At 34.9% G+C, this 26,905-nt stretch overlaps 1 long non-coding RNA gene across 1 annotated transcript; it reads left to right on the forward strand.

Moving 5' to 3' along the window:
- Positions 1–7,572: 7,572 nt before the first annotated feature.
- On the forward strand, positions 7,573–26,625 carry LOC139975189 (uncharacterized). The gene is made up of 5 exons (XR_011795681.1): positions 7,573–8,069; positions 21,690–21,731; positions 23,708–23,773; positions 24,845–24,884; positions 25,474–26,625. It is a non-coding gene; the product is annotated as an uncharacterized lncRNA (long non-coding RNA).
- The last annotated feature ends 280 nt before the right edge of the window (positions 26,626–26,905 follow it).

The following is a 26,905-nucleotide window of genomic DNA, read 5'->3' on the forward strand; positions in this document are numbered from 1 at the left end:
GGTATTTTTGTCTGCTTCATTAACAAACTATCAAATAACTAATACACGTCAATATAGGGGTTCGTTCTGAGGTTGCGTACGTGTTAAGACTTTTCATTGATAATTTCAAATTGTTTTCAATTTATCTTCTTTTATTGTTTTCTGCAAAATATCATGAAAAAAAATAAACAGAACTGTTCAATCAATTGTGATCCTCGTTTGTAGAAACATGGCCACATTTCGTCTGGAAACGGGAAGAATGGTGCTTGTGCCTACGTATAAGATGTATGTTTTTAAGGTGTTGTTTCGACATTGGGTCAGCGGCGTAACGCCGGGTGGGGGGGGGGGGGGGTTAAAAATCCCCGGCCCGGCACTTTAGTGGCACACAGCACATTGTGTTCAAAATTAACAGGATCGATATCACCAAGAAGATGTGGTGACCGAATCCTATATTGAGCTAATGCGGTTATGTATATCAAATACACTACAACTACCACAAATATGCGATTATGATAACAAGAACTCGACCTTTCCCCAAGTTTAGACAAAATGGTTTGTCATTGATAACGAAAGAGTCAACTGACTAATAGTAGATTCATCAAGCTATCCTCACTTAAAAGGTGCTCATGGTAATAAGAAAGAAACCTGGTACCCGCAGTGAATGGCTGATCGCTGCCCAGGCTTTTGGGGTCCTATCTTATCATTGGCCCTCGAACCCCCAAGATTACCTTTAACGCCAAGGCATTGGGGTACGGATTCAGCGTGTAGTGGGAGTTGAAGAATTTTAATAAAATATCAATGAACTTTGGGTGCATTGTTATTCTGATAACTCTAATTGTAAAATAGAATAAAAAATTCAAAATTTCGGAAACACAATTTTTCCTTCAGTTGTGCATCTATGCCAGTCACTTGAACTCGCTTCCATTCCAGTTTTGTCAGGAAACGTACCGTGTGAACTTCAAATGAACCTTGAACCACCAACTTCAAAATGACGCTTAAGCGAATATTGTTCCATATCTCCCTCGTTGAAGCAACATAAAGTAGATAAACGCAACAACAATCGAACAGTCTATATGAGAGAAGATGTATAGTGAAATATGAATAGCATAGGCACACAACGGAAGACTAACTAATTATAGTTAACACAACCTGAAGGATCGCAAAGAAAAATATATTGACCGAACGGGATTTGAACTATTGCTTTCAAGAAAACAAGACATGTGCTTCCTGAGGCCACTGGTTTCAATCGCCAATAATTCCTTTACTCTCTCGAGATTAATTTTACTAATGGCAGGTAATACATCGAACAGCATATCCATTCATGATGGCGATGACGTCACAGACTGGATCCAATGAGTTCATTTTATTCTTCCATTCGAGTACCGAAGGCTGTATCTGACAACCGCTTATAAGTTTGCTCTCAAAGAATAGTTTCTGTTCTATGATTTGGAGCAGAAGATTGAGACGACAGTTTCACGATTCATTGTGGAATAGTTTTGTACATTCTCAGAATTGTAACCAAGGCTCCCTTCGGCTAATTCTTTGAGGCTAATCAGAGCATTCTTTTAGACTATGATATCTTTGTGTGACTAATGCGAGAATAGAATACCTGGTGGACACATTGAAAGAAAAGTGTTCATTGACTGACATGTTCAGACCGCATCACTATATATGGTTTTCTTTGTTTAGACTTGCAAGTATATTTTTTAGAAAACTGAAGCGCAGCCTTCGCAAATAGGCAAATAAATAAATATATATATATATATATATATATATATATATATATATATATATATATATATATATATATATATATATATATATATATATATATATATATATATAAATTAAAAATAGAGCTGTTCTCTGGTCGGATCCATAATACCGCTCTGCAAGGTTTTGTTCCGGATAAAAAAAGAAAAAGCTACCTCAGGTTTCGCAGTCGAACGACAATTTGATTGACTATGGCCAAAACACTGATCTCAGCGTTTGGCTATGTTTTTGTTGTTGTAATCTGTTCTTTCCCATGTTAATCCGTTCCTTTTCATGTTAATCCGTTCTTTCTCATGTTAATCCGTTTCTTCTCATGTTAATCCGTTCTTTCTCATAGTAATCCGCTCCTTCTCATCTCTATCTATTCCATTTCTTATTTCTCTTTTCTTTTTCTTTTTCCTCCCTTGTCACTATTCTTCCTTCTTTTCATTTCTTGTCTATAACCTGTCAATATCTTGGTTGAACTGAACCTTGTTTTGTTTTTGCTTGTTTTCTTTATAGTCAATAGCCTTGTTAACAGTATTTCTGTTTCCTTGTGTCCATCGTATTATGCTTTGTTTGTTCTGTAATTGTGCTGTTTTCTTCTGGATACGGTGATATGCGAATTTTAATTTGAATTGGATTAAAACGAATAAATATTCCGTTTGTATTGTTTGTATTGTTAGTATTGTTAGTATCGTGTGTATCGTTTGTATCGTGTGTATCGTTTGTATCGTGTGTATTGTTTGTATTGTTTGTATTGTTAGTATTGTTTGTATTGTTAGTATTGTTTGTATTGTTAGTATTGTTAGTATTGTTAGTATTGTTAGTATCGTTTGTATCGTTTGTATCGTTTGTATCGTGTGTATTGTTTGTATTGTTAGTATTGTTAGTATTGTTAGTATCGTTTGTATCGTTTGTATCGTTTGTATCGTTTGTATCGTGTGTATTGTTAGTATTGTTAGTATTGTTAGTATCGTTTGTATCGTTTGTATCGTTTGTATCGTGTGTATTGTTTGTATTGTTTGTATAAGTTAGTGCTCCTTTAAGGTAACTGATTGGAAACTGCCAACGCAACGCAGTAACCAATCAAAGTAGTCCTTGCAGCCAACACGGAACACTCCTTCCCCCTTCCCCTCCACCCCACCCCCCAAAAAAAATCAAGAACCAACAATGGTTTGAAAGAAAAAAGAAAACAAATAAACAATTAAATATGGACATTTTCTGACATCAGATTGAGATTTTCCAAGTTTTCATCGTATCACAGTCAAACATTAATCCATGATTCCTTCACATCATAAATCAATCTCTTACTTTACAAAATATATTTGCCCAAAAGTACGTTGTTTGCAAGACGACAGAATCGAATCCTTTAACATCTTTTTTTTCCAGAATGTATAGCACAAGAAAGGTGCATTTGATTTTCACAACATATCATTCACTCAGAGCGCTAGCAAACACGCCAACAAAACTTGATTCTCTTTTATCCTTTTGTTTTAGTTTTTTTGCTGAAAGACAACAGAATACACCTGGTGTAGCGATCCATTTAAATTTGGACCTTATCAAAGTTTGATACAATATTTCAACATCACACATTTTGATTCGAGTTGTTTGTGACCCTTGGGACACATCACTCACGTTGGATGACATGACTATAATAGGTAGTTCACACTCACCAAACTTTTATCACAATCAAATCACTGTCTACACACACAGAAGTCATAGATAGACCCACCTTGAGTAAAATCAAATTTATAACACCATGTGTGAAAATAAATTTCGCGAATAGAATACTTAATTTTTGTCGGTACTCTGCTGTACATGACATGTAGACCTTTTTATTTGTGACGTAGAAAACAACGTCACCTGACGCTGCAATAATGCACGCGTATATCAAAACACACGAGAGATTGAAGGGGGAAAAAAGTGAGTTTGAAAGAAGAAAAAAATGTGAATAAGAAAAAAGTAGGTGTTAGCTAATTTCATTTACTAATTTTGACAAATATTTGCTCTATTCAAATTATCTAGAATTTTCTAGTAAACGTTGTCAAGAAAGCTGGTCACAATTAAAACAACTAAAAGTACTTTATAATATTTATGTAGTATATATTTATAAACTACACGGAGAACAGGAGTGTAACATTTGCAGTCATTAATTAAACGTACTTTTGAAACAACGTTAAAAACAAAACAGAAAAAAACGATCATATATCGCCTTGTCGCAATGCTTAGCTCGTTCTCGGCCTCGGTTCTCCCTCAATACATCAGGAATGATCACTTGGTCAGAGAGCGTCTGACCAATAGGATAATGATCATACTACGCCAATCGAGTATCGTTATCAACACACTTTAATTTTTAATTTTTTTTTTTTTTTAAATTCATTTATTTGTTTTATCGCCAATTGTGTACAATGGGAAAGGAAGTCTCCTATAAAGTCTTAAAAAGACTTAACAAGGTAGGAGACTCCTGGTAGAAAAGAAACGAAGAATGTACAAATATATATAATACAGTATATACGTAATTTGTATTAATTTGTATTAATTAATCAGCCTTTACAGTTTACGAAGTAATCAATTAATTACTTTAACTAAAATTATTGTAAAGCTGACGTTATACGTTTGTTTCCTTATAAGAATTCAATGGTATTATTGTTGATTGTGGGTGAAAAGTTCACTTAAAATGAAGAAAGTACTTCTCTACCGCTTTCTTGAAGCATATGTAAATTATGTTGATAGACAAATTTCACAAACGAAGTCGACGTAATCGAATCGCGAAAGCAATTTCAAATCATGGAATTATAAATAACGAATGCTAATTTAATACGGGATAAAACGCCCTAAAGATATAAATAAAATTTATAATGCATTCATTTTCGGAATTCATCGTCACCTTTTAATTTTTTTGTTTCATGTTTACATGTCTGTTCTGACTAGGGACATGACGACATACATGAATAATTTAAGAGACTGAATATACTGACGTCATATGACGTCATCATGATGTCATATGTAAGGTTGTGAATCATATCTTGATGGAACCAGAATGCTTCCATATTCGCGAATGAGAAATAGTGTCAGAAACAAACCGCCGATAGCTCGACCATCTTAATTGTAAGGAACACATTAAATAAAAGATCAAATACAAATAGATCATAGATTGTTCATTAAAAACGTTTTTCATAAACTCATCAATTTGTGTGAGAAAACAAAAATTTAGCACGTGGAATTTTGTTACCAGTTTAAAAAAAATATAATTTTATTCAATTTAGTCAATTTTGTCTATACTGTATTTTAAGATTAAAAGCAAAATACTACATAAATTGACTTCTTTCCAGCAAAATATAAGAAGGAAAACATAATGTTTAAATGTTAACTGAAATTGTGTTTCTTCAAAATCAGTTGCAGGGCATGAACTGATTAAATTTGAACTGCAATCTCACAGATTATTAGCCAATCAGGAGCCCGAAGTCATTTCAATTGATACACATTCACAGACGCGTGCTCTGTAATTTACTATAAAAGTAATAAAATAATAATCGTATCAGCTTGTCCTTCCAGTTCTTTTACATAAATAATGGTGTTTTTTCCATAATTTCAATCCGAGAACTTTCATGTTAACAACGCTGTTTTGTAAATGCTGCCGTTGACACTTTCAAATTTCAACTTTGCATCATCAACTTTTGACATTTTATCACAAACTTCCCACCTTTTATGTCAACTTTACGAGATTCTATCAAATTGTTGATGGTTTACCTGATCATTGCTTCATTTCATTTAAAAATGGGAAGGGTAACCATGAAGTGTTACACTTTATTTCAAAGTTCTCCGCTTTATCTCGAAAATTTATTTATCGAAATTGTTGACATTTTATCTCATTGTTGTTACGTTTTATTCCCACAATTTGATGTTTTTATCACGAAATTTCGATGGTTGTCTTAGAATTGTGACATTTATCACGAAATTTCGACGTCTTGTTACTTATCCCAACGATGTTTTTGTATAAATATTGATGATTTATCTAACTATTTGGACGTTCCATCTCGGAATTTTTTACGTTTAAAAACTCGAAATGCTAAAGCTTTGTTTTCAAATTGCTTAAGTTAATCTCGACATTACAAAGTTTTGTCTTAAAATTTTGAGTTTAATCCCTAAAGTTTGATACGTTTCCTCGACATGCTTAACAATTCGTCTCGAACTTTGGACAATTTATATCGAAATTTTAACATTTTAAATCAACATTTTAAGGTTTCAATATGGACATTACAAATTCGAAGTTCCCGCAGATTGCGGTACCCGAGTTAAAGTAGAAAACTTCATTGTTCTTTGATCCTAACAGTGTGATTTCAGCATGTTAAGTTGAGTAAGGAATTGTCGTTGTGGGAATATTGTCGGGACAACCATCGCACCCCCCCCCCACCCTCCCGCAATTGTCGAACATTAGTGACGCATTTGCTCATGTTGTCTTGAAACGAAAATAAATATCTTCTAAATTTATTTATTTAACATAAAAGAAAACGAGAAAATATCGCATGAAGCTTCTTCGTTGGGTTTGCGTTGCCAGGAATGATTGTATGCTACATTATTAAGAACAATTCTTTATAGTGATATTGCAATATTTGGTTATAATTTTACCAATTCATGCAATGACATAAAAAACTAAAAACTAAAAAAAAAATTATGTTTTAGTTTTGTGACTCTCTTACCAGTGACGTCATGGACTGCATATTGTTCTATATGCAGTAGGTAACGAAAAAACTACTATAGGCTAAGAGAACGTCTTGTAATGATATTAACGGATGGCGGCGGGGAAAACACATCACAATTATAACCAACCGCTTTAAATAAACTCCACATCCTATTATCGTAAAGACACCTAGGTTTTTTTTAGCTTCGTCTTGAAAAGAAAAATAATAGTAATAATACTAATAATGTCAATTATGTTCACACCAAAGAAAAGGGCAAATTGTAAACACTTTTTTTTCTCTCTCGTCAACATCAATGTAAATTGAACAATTGCGGTAATTCCTTTGAGTTTTCGGCTCTTCATCAACATAAAACTCCACGGAGTGTATATTTATGGTAAGTTACGTATTCAGTTCGACCTAAAAACAAACAATCTGACTTCGAGCAAAGGATTAGCATGTAAATTTACACACGTGTTCCGTTTCGTTCGTCAGAAGTAATCTTGATGTCATGTATTAATTACACACACATGCATATAAATTGATCGAGCCTGTCTTGCCAATTCCGTCAGGAGTTGACTATTTTCTCTGAAGTGGTACCTCGAGTCTTCCTGACGCTTTTCGTCATTTTTAAAGAGCACACTCTTTCAACAAACTTTGTAAGTCGATTCTTTACAAACTAGAAAGTCAATTATCCTAATTCTTGTCGACTAGAAATAGTTGTCACAAAAAACAGGGGGAAATGCAAAATGTCACGAAAATGTATTTTGCTTTCAAATAACATTTTAAACTCATATTATTTAGGCTACTTGTGGTTAAAAAAATACTAAAAAATAATACAACATAAAGTGATGTCATAATATATGATAAATTCAATTATTAATACCATCTAACACTCTGTAACATATAGTGGGGGCTAAATAATTATCATAAAACAATCACATTTCCCTTTCCTTCTTTTTTTGTTGAGAATATTAGGTAGAAATAGCCTAATTTCTCTCTATTTTTCAATCTCGTCAACATTTGTTTTTACATTGATAGGTAGCGCCCTTTAGAGGCTAACGTCTGCCTTGTTTGTTCCCCTTTAATAGAGCTCACGGATTGGTCACTCGGGTGTGAAAGTTTTAAACAGAAGCCGAGAGACGTCAGCCACGGAAGGAGACTCGCAATAAATTCTACGAATAAAGAAGACGCAACTGAGGAAACGAGACACAGAGATCGAGAGAGAGAGCCAGAAAGTCACAAAAGCTGAAACATTACAAACAACGAGTTTTTCAAGAAAAACGGAATGGGAAATGATTCGACTAAAGTTTGGAGTGATTTAACAGTAATTCTGTACCGATTATAGCTACAAATTTGATCAATAAAAAACAATTGATTTTTACATTTCTAAACTAAACATATTGTGTTTAAGGAAAGAAAGAAAACAAACTTGTTACGAACGAGAATAAGCAGAAAGGAATTTGAAAGAAAAGTTTGAGTTTGGTGTTTCATATATTTGATTCGAACACGTGCAAGGCGAGACGTTGAGCCATGGGTTACTTTAATAAAGCCATAGTTATTTTCCTGTTTATTAATATTTTCACATCGTTGGCCATGGAAATACTCAACGACGCGGATTTGACAGATTTTAATGACATTGGAAACGATTTAGTGGTAAGTTACACTATTTTGGTCAAAAGTAACCACTTTTTATTTTTGTTATTATCAAAATTCCAATTTTTCATCCAACAAGATATTTTTCAACGGTATTGCGTATTTAAACAGTAACACTGTACTGCCTATATAGTGCCCCCGACACATTTTAGCAGGTTGACTATACAAATCTCTTCCTTTGGGTATAGTTATGAGCTGTTTAAGTCAGAGATTTCTGTATAATTGAGAGATTTATTTACCTTTGGTTTTGTTTATGAATGATATTCCAGTGAAAGGAAACCTGGTTAAAACTCATACATAAGGTTTCCATTTTAACTATAGAAAGATTGTGTGCAAATTTTGATTAAGATTTGAATATTGTGAAAGTTGATGGCCAGCTGGGTATTGTCATGGAAGACTAAGTAACCTTATTAATTGCTTAAAGTGGTCACTCCATTAGCATGCAAACAGTTTGAAAATTGAGGCAAGTGTTGCACGATACAATAGTTGCAAAACCAAACCTTGACTTGATATTTTATATATGGTTATTTGAAAGTAGGTCATCTTTGTACTGGGTAAAACGTTCTTTTATGCAATTACTGTTAAACCACTTAAGTCTTGCACGTTCTTCGAGGGATACTTTTAGTATTAAAAATCTTAAGGCATTTCCCCCAGTTTTGATTTCCGTAGTATACTAAATTCAGTAAAATGATGTTTTCTTCGGAACAGATGACTTAATTTATAACAGATTTAAAAGACTAAATTTCAAATGTAAATATTTCGACATTAACTATAGTCAATATTAAAATACTCACACTTAAACCAGGTCACCGGATTCTTTTGTTTTCTGAGTTTCTGAAATGGATTTATCTTTTTATTAGTTCAGAAATGTTCACTATACAGTATATTTCTAACCTAAAAGAATTTGTAACTTTACCGTAAGAAATAATTAACCTACAAAGATTTCATGGGATATACGATACAATTTTCAAGTAATGTGGTTAGCAGTTCGATATCACGCACGGTAACTGTTTTAATGAGCGTTGATTAATGTTTGAGTCAGTGAAAATCGATAGAGTTGCTTAGAGAAGAAATATAACTAGATTGAAAACTTCCAATTTTGAACAAATCGCCCAAAATGTGGTTCCTGCAGAAGCCTTGGCCTTACTGATTGTATCCCTTCATTAATAAGTTATGAACTTTACTGTTATCATTATGTTTTTACCTGCAAGAAAAGAAAATCAGATATCATGTGACCTAAGAGATTTCTAACAAATAAAGTCTGTCAGAGGTGCGATATTCAAGTTTTCAAGCAATGCATTTTAATTAAGTCTATAATGAGTACTAATTAAACTTATTTGGGTGAACATTCGTGAAGTTTGTTTAAAGCCTGTGCTTCGAAAACAATTTCCTTGGCGACCGCTATTGTAATTTCCATATAAGATGCCCGCGACCCAAAATATTCCTAAGGTTTATAATCAACCAATATATACTCATTGCCGATTGATTATTAAACTGTACCTTTACTAATTTGATTACGATTGATTGCACGTTGAATGAAACTTAAAAAACAAAACAAATATAAAACACATTTATCAAAACTTGGGAAACAAATCACAGCGTGAATGGAAGGAACTTGACTATATAAGATACCAGCAGAAACATTGTTCTGAAGGTCGCTAATTTTTCCGCAACCGGGCTGGCGACCTACCTTATACAAGTATGGCGGTCTACCCCCCCCCCCTCCCTCACTCCCCACGTACAGTTGCTTCCTTGTTAACTAATTTCAATAAGCTATGAAAAGAAAGACAATGGGCTGTAATTAGCAGCATACAAAATTAACGATATATATATTTATGGAGGAAATCAAGTAACTTAAGACTAAAAAGTAAAACAAAAAGAAATAATAATTTTACAAATGTTTGCTTGCACAAACCACGGTACAACGTTTGACTGGAACTGATTTTATAGATAGACTTTTTGCTGAATAAACTTTAAAAGAAAGCAATATGATTGAAAAATAAGAATTCCCCGCTAGAGATAAATCAAATGTAGCAAAGATAATTAAAAGAAATGGAGGAACCCCGCATTCACTGATAGAACAATAGCAGTTAATGTAGACGTTTTAACAATTCTATAAGATTATGTGGGAATGGTAACATACATATACATGGCTATACATGGCTACACATTATTGTAACTCCTCGATTGAAGTAAAAAGAACTGCTCCAACAAGTATGTGCTTCCACGTTGGCTTCGTTAAAAACCAATCACCTTCGCTAAAAATATGAGATTAAGGTTACATGCAGCGAAGTAATCAATGTGTCGGAGGTGTATCGAGGAAGTATCGGAGTCCAGAATTTAAACCATCTACAGGAATAGGACACTTCATGCACTCGAACGGAAAAAAAATTATGCTAGAATTATTTATTTTTAAAATTGGCCTTGTTATCACGCTCCTCTCATGAACTACTAGTGTTGTAAACTTACAGCAGCCTGCACCTGTGTGATTTGCAATTCTGCCGTGCAGTTGTTAGCGGCAGAAAGATATATTAATTCCACTTTTGTGGGCGTGATCATCAACCACCTTAATAAAGTAAGGTATTTGTTTATAGAGTGAACGATACCGGTATAGGACTATAAGTTTCTTTCCGATCGGCATTATTTGTTGTGTATTTTTTTGTGTATTTGATATATCACCCAAATCTATCTTGGAAAAGTTTTTATCTCGGAGTATGTATAGTGCATAAATTTGTCGTATGCAACTACTACGAAAATGGACGTATTTTGATAGTTCAATGTCACGTGGACGTTTTGTCCGGTGTGGTCAGGGTCGATGTTATCCATACAGTTCTATGAAATTACGTTACCTCCAACTAAGAACTGTGTCTTATGGATATGAATTATGGGAGAACTATATTACAAGCAGAACCTTCTGTTTTAAACTTTACACATTTGGAAAGAATGTCCTACTGACATAGCGTCCAACCAACAAAGAAATGGAAGTAACATTGCGATTGATAAACTTTATTGGTTGATGTGTCTCATGAATTTTCCCAGTCGGCGAATAAAATAGTATTCAAGGTCGAAAGACGCAAATGTATCGTACTATTGTAAAGTATTGGTAGCTGACATTGCTAAGCGTATCGTTAGCTAACATAGTTCACAAAGTATCGGTAGCTAACATAGCTAAGCGTATCGTTAGCTAACATATAGTCAATAAAGTATCGGTAGCTAAAATAGCTGAGCGTATCGTTAGTTAAAATATTTAACAAAGTATCGCTAGCTAGCATATAGCTAAGCGTATCGTTAGATAACAAAGTTAACAAAGTATCGCTAGCTAACATAGCTAAGCGTATCATTCGCTACACAGTTAACAAAGTATCGATAGCTAACATTGCTAAGCGTATTGTTAGCTAAATAGTTAATAAAGTATCGGTAGCTAAAATAGCTAAGCGCATCGTTAGTTAACATAATTAACAAATTATCGCTAGCTAACATAGCTAAGCGTATCGTTAGCTAACATAGTTAACAAAGTATCGCTAGCTACCACAGCTCAGTGTATCGTTCGCTAACATAGTTAACAACGTATCGGTAGCTAACATTGCTAAGCTTATTGTTACCTAAAATAGTTAACAACGTATCGGTAGCTAACATAGCTAAGCGTTTCGTTGGCTAACGTAGTTAATAAAGTATCGGTAGCAAAAATAGCTAAGCGTATCGTTAGCTAACATAGTTAGCAAAGTATCGGTATCTAATATTGCTAAGCGTATTGTTAGCTATAATAGTTAACAAAGTATCGGTAGCTAACATAGCTTAGCGTATCCATAGCTAACATAGTTAATAAATTATCGGTAGCTAAGAGAGCTAAGCGTATCGTTGGTTAACATAGTAAATAAAGTATCGGAAGCAAATATAGCTAAGCGTATCGTTATCTTAAATAGTTAACAAAGTATAGGTAGCTAACATAGCTAAACGTATCGTTAGCTAATATAGTCAATAAATTATCGGTAGCTAATAAAGCTAACTAACTTTTTCGTCATGATCATCATTTTAATACCATCATGACCACTGACTGATAGAAAAGCGCCGAAACTTAACAATATCGTAATTGGCGTTAAAGTGGAGATAAAAGCAAAAAAACACATATTAAAAGTAACGTTTTGTCTGCCATAAAAACAAAACACACAAAATTAAGTAGTTTAAAAATGTAGCGCAAATGGGATGAAGTAATTTTTGAAAATATGAAAATCAAGAAATTGTTGATAATAATCACATATTATTAAACAACATATTAAAGAGAAAAGAACTAAACTGTTAACAAACTGCTCAAATCTATCGCAAACAGACTGTGTAGTTAAAATATGTAAAAGTTAGAGGGCGTGACGTTTCCATCCTAGTGAGATCTTCTTCAGAGGTTAATGAAAATGAAAACAAACTATGATCACATTAATAGATACAGATGAACAAACGAGAAATGAATAAATATTTGTCACGAAACCTCTAACATCTTTTACATAAATTATATACTATGTTTGTTGTAGTGTGTAGATATACTGGTAGGCCTGCGCATGGTCTAATCTACACGTATAGTGTAATCTGTACGACTCCGAACCATACGGAATGCCTGGCTATTCTTAACGTATACGTTTTGCAATGCACAGATGAGTATTAACCAACGGAAAATATATGACAAATAATCTTCATCTTTTACAGTAGTTATGTTCTAAAATATGTTATAAAACGAATAAACCTATACACAAGCATCGAGAGCACTTTACATCACAACCTAATTAAACTCTCAATTAATTCAACAGCACTTTGTCAACAAGAGCGATCGTGGGCGTTTTATAATTGATTTTAATTATATATAAGAGCAGCACATGAAGTTGTTTATAGAGAATAAGGAGTAAAAATTCTGCTGAAAAGTGGAGCAAACGATTACTAATTTAATCACATTGTTTTTACAAGTTAAATAATGCATCCACCTTGATGGGGTACCACACGATGGAAAGGGCAGAGGAGCGTGTATGGAATAATAAGCACTCCAACTTAATATCCTGAACTCATCAATATAATCAACCCGTCAGAGATATGCAGGTTGTTAATGAACTATTTAATGCTCAAAATTTCTAATAACTTTACGAAACTATAACCATTTCCACATTTCATACGGAACTCTGTCTTTGTCGAAATTCAATGGTTATTGAAGAAATTCGTTACACCCAAGTAAGCCTAATTAGTGTCAGCATATCATCTTTATCTAGATGTTATAAATGCGATTGATGCTATGTCTAACTTACCCCCTCAAGTACCCCTCCAGTGGGTCACCAACCCCACCCCCTGTCCCTTCATCCATTTCTCAGTCCGTTTGCGCTTTCCACCATAATTTACCATAATTACAAATTATCAAAACTTAATTCTTAAAAGTACATTGTGTCTCAAAATACTCCTCATAGGTATACGCTGCTCAAACTATTACCCAGTTATATATAGAGAGAATGTGTGTGGTTTTTCATCGACCTTTAGAGATGATCTAATAGTCGAAATGTTAATCATTTTAGAAACTCTCTTGCATTGTTTTACTTGAGAAATTTAATTAAGCAGGTTGAATAATTAATATGTTGCTTAAGGTATAATATCTCTTTATGTTAACCTATCACAATAACATTCAAAATATGTTTTTTTCAATCGGAAGGTTTTCTATAAAATCTTGTTTTCCAATTTTTTTCTTTTTATTGTTTATTTATTTATATTTTGGCCTCATGAGATCAACGTTCTTTGCTTCGGGAACATTAATTACCGGTCTCAAGTTCAACAATGAAAATAACTACATCTAATAATTACTGCACGAGCAGCTAGACCTAAGGCTTGTTTATACACAAGTTTTCCTTTGGAATATTTGCATATAATTATAACAAGTGTTATTGTCAAATTATTTATTAATGAGGGTAACGGTATAATTTTATGATTTTGTTTTATGTAACGGATTGATAAACCAAATCATTTATTTCAATAATCTGATTTTTGTAGAAACTAATTCAGGAACTGTCGTTATTTATTTGTTATTTCTTTTATTTTTAAAGGTACAAGAGTGTCACGTTCCTCTTTTTATACCGTGTCTTTCTTTTTGCGAGGGCGGTATTTTAAAATTCAAATTGTTAACGTGTGAAAACGGGAACGCAATAAACAAATACTACCGCACACGCACCACGTATGCCTACACAAAGAAATTAGAAAGAAAGGAAAAACAGATGAAAATTGTAATTCCGTTTGTAAAAATTTGAAATATCAAAAGCTACCGGTATGTCAGTTATATTGGACTTTTTGTTCAAGCTGCTACGATTGCCTTTTTGTAATCTATATATTGAAATGAAATGTTTTGATTTTCATTTGTCTTCCTAGCTCCTATTTTTATATCATGGAAAGCAATGATCAGCAATGCCAATAGCGTACACAATGTCACTCTATCGTCCGCATATAATAATGTCAGGGGACAGCCATTTGTCCAGGAACAGACGTCATAATGCCTTCGGATACTAGAGGAATCCTTTCGTTTCTAATGTTTTTATATTTTAAACTCTCTATGCGATGAAATTAAACAGGGTATGGTTGCTGAAACTATACCAATGTATTGGTATTTGAAATGTTGCCGAAAGTTGCATTACAAATGTTGGAGATGGTTACCAGAAACAATGCCTGTGAAAGATTTCTTTTTAGCATATCATGAAAGGGAACCGAACTGCCTAATGATTGTAAAATAGATTTCCCTGTGCATTTGTCTTTATACAGAGCGATAAAATGCTGGTATACGTGCATAATTTCATAGTTACGTAGTTACATGCAGCGATCATTAAGGTAAACGTATATATCGTAGGGATTTCCAGTTTTATTCCTGTACCGATTATCACTTCTTAATCATTACATAGACAACAGATTATGTGGCAGTGTAATTCTCATTTGTGAAATACTTTAAAACTGAACGAGATAATTAACTCCCACCCCCCCCCCCCCCCACCCGACCCCTCTTCTAACTTAGCGACAAAATTCAATGAAAAATAACACAAAGACATAAAGGATAAACACTCATTTTGTTTCAATATTTTTTAATGAAAGGGATATTCCGGTGGCTGAAATTGATTGCTTTGATAAAATTACTGGAAATTGTCTGCATCTGTGGGTGATGTCATTTCGACAATTCAGCTGAAAATGTTTTTGTTTTTCCTTACAACAATTCATTCATTTATTCAGATAGGAAAATACTATTTCTTCGACGAAAAGCTGTATTTTCGATGAAATTATAAATTTCATTTAGAAAGCCTAAACAGCTGCGAAACAATCAGATTCCAACCATAAATCAACAAGAATATTAAAATATCATAGTAAAGCGTTCGAAGAACAATAGCCGTTTATGACATCACAGCCACTATACGTTGGGCCACTCCAAGGAATAATCAAAGGTTTAGCCAGGCAAAGTAGGTCCCCTTTGATGAATTATAACTCGAGTTAGGGACATTATACTAAGATGAAGTTTTCCAACTTACAGATTGAATTGTTTTCTTCTTTCAATATAAGTCTTAAAATATCTACCACCGGAATATCCCTTTAAGTTTGAGGTATGTCTTTATGTGTGTTAAGCTGTTATGATGTATGAATATTCTCTATACATGATTCTCTTTTCTATATTTAATAAATATTTTACAATAATATTTTATGAATGATGGCATACTGCACATGACGTTAATAACATCTTCCTTATTATATGGCAGCAGTGCTGTTCTAAGACAATCTTGGGGCTCGTAATATTGTTAAAATACAATGATGACGTCATAACTGGCTTTCACACACATGTTCTCCAAATAACATACCGGTAAAAATTAGTTAAACAACACTGATATTTAAAGAAAACACGTGTCAATGTTGTCGTATAATATTCATATAACATATAACTATACGTCTATACCAGCTTAAACTTACCAATATTATAGAAACATATTTCTATGCCATTAGCAAGCTTAGGCTGGTAATTTAAACATTTTTCTTTTACAACAGAAAACGAAGTAATGATAATTTAAAAAAAAAATGCAATGATATGCTTAGTAGCAGGTTTTCTTTTTATTCTCATAGCGGAAAGAAAGCTGGAGAATGAATAAAAACATCTTAAGAAATTTTAAGAAAAACCACTTAATATTAAGATGTTTCCTTGTTTTAATTAAGTTTCCTATACGAAGCATAAACGGCGTCGGCCTCTTGATATGTTGTAGGCCTCGTTCAGTGAACGCCAGGAAAAGCTTTTGCAATCTTTTATAATTCGACATTTACTCTCTCCCTCTCTCTACCAAACTCTGTAGATAAAGAATTTTGTTTATTTTACATGTACAGCAAATCAATATAGTAATGATGTGGTGACATTAAAGCCGGGAAAATGTGACCTTTTAAAGCTATTCGAGATGAAAGAATCGTCAAATTGAATTGATTCTAAGATTACTTCTTGTTCTCTCAATTAAGTATACATTATTGGTGGGATTGAGATGTTAACTGTGATAGGTTTAAGGGTATCTAGGAATTGATAAAAAAAGAGGATATTGGCATCCTGGTAGCAATGATAGTCCATGTTATATATAGCCAGTGTTTGTATATTCTTTCTTTTATTTGTTATTTTTAAGTGAATCAAAATAAACTTTTGTAGCCATCTAGCTGGGGGCTTTTTATAATAGCTCACAAGTATACAGAAGAAACCATTTCTGGTAAACTTGATTTTAAGTTTACGGGTCAATATCAGTCTGTATACAGAAAAAAAACCAAGTCTGGTAAACTTGATTTAAATTTACGGGTCAACACAGTCTGTATACAGGAGAAACCATGTCTGGTAAACTTGATTTTAAGTTTACGAGTCATTATCAGTCTGTATACAGAAGAAAACATGTCTGGTAAACTTGATTTTTAAATTTACGGGTCAATATCAGTCTGTATACAGATGAAACCATGTCTGGTAAACTTGATTTTAAGTTTACGAGTCATTATCAGTGTGTATACAGAAGAAACCATGTCTGGTAAAGTTGATTTTAAGTTTACGGGTCAATTTCAGTCTGTATACAGATGAAACCATGTCTGGTAAAGTTGATTTTAAGTTTACGGGTCAATATCAATCTGTATACAGATGAAACCATGTCTGGTAAAGTTGATTTTAAGTTTACGGGTCAATATCAATCTGTATACAGAAGAAACCATGTCTGGTAAAGTTGATTTTAAGTTTACGGGTCAATGCCAGTCTGTTCACAGAAGAAACCATGTCTGGTAAACTTGATTTTAAGTGTACGGGTCAATATCAGTGTGAATACAGAAGAAACCATGTCTGGTAAACTTGATTTTAAGTTTACGGGTCAATATCAATCTGTATACAGATGAAACCATGTCTGGTAAACTTGATTTTTAATTTACGGGTCAATATCAATCTGTATACAGATGAAACCATGTCTGGTAAAGTTGATTTTTAATTTACGGGTCAATATCAATCTGTATACAGAAGAAACCATGTCTGGTAAACTTGATTTTAAGTTTACGGGTCAATATCAATCTGTATACAGATGAAACCATGTCTGGTAAAGTTGATTTTAAGTTTACGGGTCAATATCAATCTGTATACAGAAGAAACCATGTCTGGTAAACTTGATTTTAAGTTTACGGGTCAATATCAATCTGTATACAGATGAAACCATGTCTGGTAAACTTGATTTTTAATTTACGGGTCAATATCAGTCTGTATACAGAAGAAACCATGTCTGGTAAACTTGGTTTTATGTTTACGGGTCAATGCCAGTCTGTATACAGAAGAAACCATGTCTGGTAAACTTGATTTTAAGTTTACGGGTCAATGCCAGTCTGTTGACAGAAGAAACCATGTCTGGTAAACTTGATTTTAAGTGTACGAGTCAATATCAGTGTGTATACAGAAGAAACCATGTCTGGTAAACTTGATTTTAAGTTTACGAGTCAATTTCAGTGTGTATACAGAAGAAACCATGTCTGGTAAACTTGATTTTTAAGTTTACGAGTCATTATCAGTCAGCAGATCTACGTATACATATTGTATCATTTGAATTGGAAATGTTTCTCAAAGTCTCTGGCAAAATTAAAATAATGCAATGCATTATTCATGTGTTAGACAGTCTACGGGGACTGTAATGTTGGATATCTAATTATTTTGTGGTTATTGATTACACTTATGAGGAATGATCCTAGCATCAGTTTGAACTATTTCCGTGATTTTACTCCAGACACATCAGACTTCAAGAAGCTGGTTGCTTTCATATAACTTGCATTGACATTTCTCACTTCAACTCACATGAGTCACTCAGAATAAAATAAAGTACAATATTCCCAACGAAGGCTATATCGTTAAAGTCAGCTCCCCGGTGGGTGGGTGGGTGGGTTGGTGGGTGGGTGGGTAGGAGGGTAGGGAACGCGGACGAGGGTTCAATCTGGGAAGGGCATCATCTTTGAGGGGAATTGGGACATGTGACTTTGGTTTGACGGGACAAACTACAAAGTGACCTTAAACCTTTCCGATAAAATGGATCCGCTGTGCATGCATTCCGTACTACAAATTTCCGTATTTCATTTCTTTTTGAATCTGTCAATAAAGGGCACATTTATAATAAAAAAAAGGTACACTTCTCATCAACAAAGAAGGAAAATAACCCGCAAACATGTTAGTTTTAGGGATACTATAACCGATTCTTATAAAGTTTTGATATTGCTTTGATCGATAAGAAGCTGTTTGGAGATGTGATTCCTTACACTCAATGCAATGAATAAATATGATAGTTTGCGGATTAAGAATATAACATTTGAAGAGGGAGACATACACTTTAGTGCTTTAAAAGAGTAAACCAATTTACCAAAAAAAAAACCCCAAACTTAGACACAATGATCGGAGTTTCATATATTGGAAACATTGCATTGTCATGAACCTTAAATTATATGCATATACATTAAATCTGGAAGCATTTAAGTATTATTACTTGCTACTCCATGGTATGACGTAATTCATTGTCTGTGTTCTGACGTAATTCATTGTAATTAATCCATACACCTGGGCTCCCCATGGTAACGTTACGGTCATGCTCCGAGGTATCCCTGGAAACAGAGGGCGTGGGTTCCAGCACGTAGTATTTTTGCCGTGTTTGAAACTTCTCATTTCAATTCGAATCGAAATAAGGCAAAAATGTTCGCTTAAACGTCGAGTCTCGGTGCTCGATCACATTCTCACGGTAACTAGTGAAGCCGTTGTGTTTAGAAACCATCATGCACCCAAGGAGCAATGTTGAAACCAGCCTGGAACGACGAAATTTAAATGTTGGGCGCAGCTAATTTATACACTATAGGTGTCGCTATGTCATTTTAAGATACTGTAACGCTACCTCGTCCGTGGTGTGAGATCAGGTCTCGACTGGAGTCTAGGATCACTGGAACGGAGTTCTGTTCTGAAATAAATACTCAGGCACACAAGGTCGTAGGTATAAACAATCTATTTACAACACGACTTGCTTTCAGTTTCATGCTACAGGCATTAAATGAACATCTGAATACATTTATGTAGTATATATATGAAGAAACATCAATGCAACACAATGTAGGACCCTGGTGACAACTAGTCAGGTGTAGAGTCCCAGTATATGACCTGCGGAATATTCCTAATTCCGCCAGAAACCAGTATTATAGTATATTCCGCAAAAATAGGCGGAACAAGCCTCCTTTCCGTTGTTCGGCGGAATCCACTCAATTCCGCGGGTAGGCGGAATACCCTCTGTTCCGCTGTTAGGCGGAATACCGTCAATTCCGCGGGTAGGCGGAACACCCTCTGTTCCGCTGTTAGGCGGAATACCGTCAACTCCGCGGGTAGGCGGAATACCCTCTGTTCCGCTGTTAGGCGGAATACCGTCAATTCCGCGGGTAGGCGGAATAGCCCTGTGTTCCGCTGTTAGGCGAATTACCGACAATTCCGCGGGTATGGGGTGGAAAGATGGTCCCTACATCTAGAATATAACAGCAGCTAAAATATGTGGTTCCGTAAAAATGAAAGAGGCCCTCCCGTTAGGTCCAGAATACCAGCAGAAATATGTAAATGTAATTTCCCCCTTGGTACGGAATAATTTAACCCCCAGCCAGACAGATGTCGAGTTACACTCTGCCCGATTAATGTCACCGTTAATTTAGGTGTTCAACGTCTGGTCTCTATACGACCGATTTATATATATAGGTTGATTATATACTGGTACTTACTCTAGGCCCGGTTAGATTCACGGCAAAACTTCTACGGCGACGGTGCACAACGACTCCAGAATATAAAGTTATTAGGGCTAACTAACAGTTGGTTTACCCAAATCAAACACAGAGAAATTGACTGACTATACAAACGACAAAAGTTCAATCACAACTTAACGATTCTAATTCTAATCTATATATATAACGACCACTTTGATAAAGATCCTTTCTCTTCGGCTGCAAAAACAGATCTGTCTTAACCCTGCGTATCAGTGCAGGCTGGCCGTAACTTTCACACAGCACGTGTCAGGAAGTTACTGAACAAAGTTAAACAATAGTAGCGGAAGCTCAACTTCCGGCCCACGAGGCCTTCATGTGCACTCATCGCCATGACGCTTAACAGCCGTAATCTACGGTAGCTTATTAAGCACTACAATATAATTATGATTAAACAAAAATGTCACCTATTTTTGTAACAATACTTATTTACTCCCTGGTCACAATGGAGAGTCTCAGCTCTTTCAATGTTTCATGAATTTCGACTCGAAGACATCCAGTTGGGCACAACAAAAATGTTGTCTTTTTGTATTAAAATAGGGCATACTTCACCATCAACATATTTAAAAACAACTTTCAAAAGTAACATTTGATTCCTAGGTGCCTCCAAGAAAAACCTACCTTCATTCGTGCACATTATGATCTCTCTCTCTCGCTCCCTGTCTGTTAAGAGAAATGAATGGATTAGCAAGACGGCATGTCGGGAATTATATTACGGAGCGCATTGAATATAATGATATATGCGGGTGCTCCCTCACGAAAGTATTCCAAGATCACCGCGGACGAATTTCTTGTTGAACTGCGTTCTTTTTATCCCTTCTGACTACATTTTCTGCACGTGCAATGTAATTCATGTTATAAGATCGAAACGGCGGTCGGCTTTTCGTGTTCTTACTGCTCAAGAATAGCCACCCCTTACCCCACCTCCCCCTTGCCCTTCTACTAGTCTCCCCTCAAAATAAGGAACTCATCTGTGAGTTTCTCTTTTCGACCAACGAACAGGGCTCAGTCTAAAAACAAAGTGAACAAGCATGAATTCATTGAATAACTCTCCGGCGGCAACTGACTGTATTCGCAAACAATAATGAATTGCGCGGGGACGACTATGCCTATGTGTCTCTGTGTGCAAGTGTGGAGCTGGGTGGGTGGGTAACGGGGGGGGGGGAGGGGGAAATGTCATCCCCAGTCTGACAAGTGACGTTAAACATCCTTTCATATCATCCTGTCGGCTTCAAGGAGTAGTTTTCGTATTGAACCAATAATATGAATCTGTAGACTGGATTATTATTTGCCATTTCTTCCTTTTTTACCTTGCAGAAAAAGTCAACAAGAAGGACAAATTTCGGTGAAAAGCTAAGAGTAAGTATATTAGACACACTGTGCGCTGTAACACATTTGAAATTCGTATACTAACTTTATTGAGATGCAATTAACGTTGCAGGTGAATGTTGTCGCTATCTTACTTGTTACAACAAAATCTTGATAGCTGCTTATAACATTTGTTGTTGTTTTCAAGATGCTGTTGCTGTTGCTGTTATTGTTTAACCCTATCTGCACCAGACCACTTTGGCTGACTGATTAACTATAAACAAGTATAGGATTTGTCTTTTTGTATAGATGATATCACCAGTTCACCAAATAAACCCTACCAACATTTTGTTACCTGTAAGCTGTCTCAGCGACTATTTGTCTTGTGTAGTGAAACAAAAAAATGATCGATTTTCATTTACAGATGAATTGGAGGGCGTCATTGAAATGATTTCTAACGTTCGTAAAACTGGAAATGTTTGAATCGCATGCTATAACAGAAAAATTAAAACAGGTGGTTTGGTTACTCTATTTTCTTTCAAACATATTAGATACTTACGATGAAATTCATTAGAATGGTATTAATTGGCTTTAGTCAACTTATGTAAAATGTTTAAAAGAGCCTCACGCATTTTGAAACCTGGCAGTTCCAAAGAAAACAATCTTGAGTCATCGCCAAATCAGTTGAGAGTCAATATCTCCAATAAAAAGAAAATTTTTAAAATTCTACTGCCTTAATTTGCTTGATTGATTGAAAGATTCAGAACACTTGAAGAATCTATTCGGGTTGTCAATGATTAACCAATCTTTTAAGTAATTTAATTAAAGAATCGCTAAACTCACTGTTCTTCCTCTCTCAAATTAGATAAATAAAGTAGTATACAATTATGAGAGCTGATCCAATGGATATTTTTGGTTTTTCATTCTTATGTAATGCTATATAAATCCATGTACATTCTTAATTCATTTCTAACAGATATAATTTAAAGAGTTGTTGTTTTAAATAGTTACGGCGCCTATTTGAACCTGCTTGAAATACTGGTTGCACGTTTATACCAGTACGCATAATGTAAACAACAATTCAGACCATGGAGTTAATAGTACTTCTATAGTGAGACGAATATAATTTGTGTAATAATCGCGTAGGCTATACGTTAATGCCCACAATACCGAAATATTGACACATGTATCTTTAATTGTCTAATTCAAGTTAAAAGCTGATGATATAACTTATGAAACGTGTAAAGTATGTCAGCCTTAGCCACTGTCTTTGTAAACTGACGTGACATATTTAATAAGCTTAGGCATTGATAAAGGCCAACACAAACAACCCCAGATTTTTAGCGTACTAAAAATTCGCAATAAGTTTTCCAATTAATTGTCTGGTGGTTGTAAAATATTTGCCGGAGAGGCTTTTAAATTAAACTTTTAATACCTCAGAGAAGGAGAAGACTTCGAGGATCATAGTTATAGGGTTTGTAGGAGGTCGAAGATAATGATTATTAATTTATGATTTAGTAACATTTGCTGCGAAACTACTGATGAACTTTAAAACCAAACGAACTTCAGTGACTTTAGTGAGAGGAATTAAATTTTAGGGGAAATGTATTACAAAAGCCTGCAATGAGGTGGTTCAGAAGCAGTAGCATTTTGTTAACCTAAAGTTATTACAATGTGACGAACGAAGAGAACGAGTTTGTTTTCTGTTTCTTTATTTATGATTTATTACTCTAGGATTCATCAGTGTAAGATCACATGATTTCAACTCTAGTTTTGAGATGGATTTGGAATCGTTTGGAGGTCTAATTTTGATTTTGATTGTGACAACCCCTCTCCACATCCCCGGTTGTACGCCGTTGTGTGAGGTTGATATGTATGTCTGCCTAAACCATTATTTTTAATCAAGTTTATATATGTGAACAGTAATGGCAAAAATAAGTCAGATGTGTTAAAGGATATAGGAATATTTGGATATCAATATTTGATTTATTTCTTTAGATAACTCTTATTTATTACTTTCCTTAAAGAACTTGGCTGGAAAAAGAATGTGGAAAAAGTCGACGTCAAATCGAAGACTGGGTGCATATCTCAACGTAAGTATGTAGAGCACCATAATAATATGGATATATTGCATAATTTTAAACTATATGATGAAGCTCGTTACGCCAAAACTCTTGAACTTATATTTTAAATGGGTAAGACTTTTCAAAAAGCAAATATAGCAAGGCCACATTTTGAGCCAGACAAAACTTGTACCTGTGATTCGACTTTCTATTCTATCCAACAATTTATTTGCTATTTTAAAAGTTGAAAAATTGCAATCAAAATAATGATAGATGCGCAAAAAGTAAGACAAAACTATTGGAAAGCTGAGTTAAATTACATATCTTAGTACCCTCGTCTTCAAATCGGGGGAGCGACTCTTTAGAGGGCCTTCAACAAAGCTTAGAGGGTTGCCAACATTTTCAGAAGACAAAAATACATTATTGATACATTTGGAAGAAGAAAAAGTAGAAAAAAATACTGAAAATTTGAAAAATATAACATTATCTGTACAACTAATCACCATTAATCATATAAGAATGTCTGGAAGGGGATATACCTCCAGTAGCGTGCGCAAAGGCATACCGCCAGTAGCGTGCGCAAAGCATACCTCCAGTAGCGTGCGCAAAGGTATACCTCAAGTAGCGTGCGCAAAGGCATACCTTCAGTAGCTTGCGCAAAGGCATACCTCCAGTAGCGTGCACAAAGGCATACCTCCAGTAGCGTGCGCAAAGGCATACCTCCAGTAGCGTGCGCAAAGGCATACCTCCAGTAACGTTCGCAAAGGCATACCTCAAGTAGCGTGCGCAAAGGCCGGACGGAAGGGGAAAGGAGAGGCCCGACCTCAACCGTCAGCAGGGGAAATGGTCAGTGTGTGTTGGGAAGGGAAGGGGGGGGGGTTTAAATTAGACCATTCCTTAGGGTGTACACTCGCCCTCTACCTCCCTCTACACTCAACCTCATACAGAAGTTTGCTTTGCAAATACAGCCTTAGATTGCAAACGTTGTGGTAGGGCATACATTTCGCTTTCCGTACATAGTTTATTATCATCACATATGGGTTATCGCCTAAATTAATGAATAATCTAAATACTTTATATTCTTGTTTTCTCTCTATGCAGGAAATACTAAAGGATAAAGCAGCATAAGACTGGTTTTTAGGTAAGTCAACGTTTGTACAGAATTCATCGAGTTATTTCAGATGAATTGTCAGTCCAGCCGTTTTGCCGAATTACTGAGACGTTACACATAATAAATCATGTTAAGACACAACTAATTCAATAAAAAGTTTTATTACACAGAAGGATGAACTATAAGAAGACTATAAGTCAAAGTCATACACTTTAGTTTTATATGCTTTTATTAAGCAATGATGTCACAGCAAAAGCTATATTGTAAGGTCAGATTTAACTTCCATATATCATAAAAGAAATTTTACTTCGGAAGAAACAACAACACGTATTTACATTTCTCACTCATCATAAAATAGGAGACTGATATCTGTTTTATCGATTATAATGACTTTCCGGTTATAGCAATATAATTAGTGAAAGTTCCAAGATTATATACTAAAACCACAACTCTACTTCAAAAAGAGCAAGACAACATATAGGGGGAAATGCGCTGTAAAAAAATCATTTGGAAATTAAATTCGTTGAAATCTTTCAAATAATTTTTTTTTTTTTTAGGAATTCTCTACCTTTATCTGTTCTTTTATATAATAAAATTATGTTCTTGATCTTCCGATCAGATTACATCAGGCGTTAATGCAACAGGACCCTAGACGCTTATCCTACACTGCAGAAATTACCGATGTCATCATCCGACGTTGTTAATATACGTCCACAAGCAGCTTTCTGTTGTACAAGCCCTCACGTTAACTTTGAACTTTGAACCGAAGAGCAAGATGGAGTTTACATTATGGAGGATCTGTACGAAATGAACTATTGTGGGTGGTGGGTTCTTACAGTACATAAGTATAGGCCATATTACTTAACTATATTTAAGGCATGCTTACTATTCATGGGCTGTTTTCGTAGGCGATGAGGGCTGGCGAGAGGTGCGAGGATGTGTTAGCAACACCGGGTCCACTTTCAATTAGAGGGCCCTGAAAAATAAAACTTACTTGAGAAACGGTGAAAAGAGGTAAAAAGGGGTCCTGAGGCCCTTATGTGGCTTTCGATTCCGCCTCTGTGCATGGTATAAGTTTAAGTTCACACTTTTATTTCTCCACCCAAGAGGATAGTTTCCCAAACGCAGATATCCTTCATAATGTGTATATATGCGTTGATACCTACCTACCACCTTCCAGTACATAGCAAACTCAATGCGTAATCTTTTAAAGGAAATCATGTGAGCTTAGACTAGTTTTAAATTCTCGCTGACCTTTTTCTTTTTCTTAAATCATTCAGTGGAAAACTGTTATTATCCTTGTCACTTATAAGTGATTTTCTAAAAGTATCAAATATATATATATATGAGTTTCTCACTACGTAGCATGCGCAGTACCGTTATAGTGAATGGAAAATGTTATATTATAATCACCTCATGTTCCAGTTACGCCATTATACAGAAGATCACGTAACTTTAGGTTATTGATGAGCCTCGTTCTGCAGGCAATAGTGTGATTAATTAGAATCAGTAGATAAGCCTTCTTATGACATCTGTTTTCGCTAACTGTAAACACATAGATCCAGTTATGTTAAAATAAGAAAGTCTCGAGTTTGGAATTATCGATGTTTTCGTGACGCTTAGCCTCACAAAAATAACACCTGACGAATATTCTCAAATATACGGAAAACCAAACTGCTGTTAAAAATCATTTTAAGATAACTTATTTCATGTCTCACATTATGTATACTATGATTTGAGTATAAGAATAAAGCAGAAGCAGACATGTTTATTGTATGTGTATGGCATCGGATTTCTCAAGAACTGTAAGTTTTGGTAAATAAGTATGTGCAGGTATATCGCACATCAGGTACAAATGGACCTTTACTGCACTATAGCATGCAGAGCCCAAATCAGTGTTAGACTCACACGTTATCAATCAATCAATAGTCATAAGCCAAATTGGCCCGTTGACCTCCCCGAAGATTATAAACAATCTTAGGTTTTTAAGCTTTTATGATGTTAATCCGGTGCCTGCCATCTTCGAGTTTCAGAAGAGAACAGCCATCGCC

This window comes from Apostichopus japonicus, chromosome 10 (genome assembly GCF_037975245.1).
Source record: "Apostichopus japonicus isolate 1M-3 chromosome 10, ASM3797524v1, whole genome shotgun sequence".
NCBI lineage: Eukaryota > Metazoa > Echinodermata > Holothuroidea > Aspidochirotida > Stichopodidae > Apostichopus > Apostichopus japonicus.